This window comes from Momordica charantia (genome assembly GCF_013281855.1).
Source record: "Momordica charantia cultivar OHB3-1 chromosome 9 unlocalized genomic scaffold, Mcharantia_2.0 BLBB01000009.1, whole genome shotgun sequence".
NCBI lineage: Eukaryota > Viridiplantae > Streptophyta > Magnoliopsida > Cucurbitales > Cucurbitaceae > Momordica > Momordica charantia.
In genome coordinates, this window is record NW_028275167.1 from 21,255,946 (window position 1) to 21,256,609 (window position 664).

At 39.5% G+C, this 664-nt stretch overlaps 1 non-coding gene across 1 annotated transcript; it reads left to right on the forward strand.

Annotated features, from left to right (window-relative positions):
- The first annotated feature begins 349 nt into the window (after nt 1–349).
- LOC148209192 (small nucleolar RNA R71) lies at nt 350–456 on the forward strand. The gene has a single exon (XR_015787481.1). It is a non-coding gene; the product is annotated as a small nucleolar RNA R71 (small nucleolar RNA).
- The last annotated feature ends 208 nt before the right edge of the window (nt 457–664 follow it).

The window sequence follows — 664 nt, forward strand, 5'->3', positions numbered from 1 at the left end:
CTAGATATATTTGAAATTTGTAAAACAGGAGATGGTTCAAGAATCGCCGCTAAAGTGGCGGTTTTTGTTTCCGTCTCCATTGTCAGTTGCGTCAACATCTGGTTCATATCGCCATTTGGGCTTGCATTGATGCTACTGTGTCCAACTCAAAGATTTCGGCTGATACTTGCTTCTTTGGCAATGACCTTCCTATTTCTCCTTGGTCATTAATATTTGTCATCTTGTTCAAAATATCAACGATCTCATTTACCGACTTTTCTAATAATGAGCCATTGGCTACGATGTTCAACATCATTCTCGATGAACAATCCATCCTCTATAGAACTATTCTATTTACACACATGAGGGCAATCCATGGCTCGGGCATCTTCTAAGTAACTCCTTGAAGCGCTCCCAAGCTTATTGAATTACTTCGTTCTCCTTTTGTCGAAAAGAAATAATGTCTTCTCGAAGGTCTGCGTTGTAGTCAAGTATGGTACTTTACCAAAAATTTCTCTGTCAGTTCCGCCCATGTGGTTATAGAATTTGGTTCCAGGGCGTTTAGGCAAGTCCTTGTACCGTCCCTGAGAGGAAAAGGAAATATGTTTAGTCTTAGTGCATCTTCAGATATACCAGGAAGTTGAAATGCATTAGCTATTTCAATAAAAGATTTGAATTGGGAGTA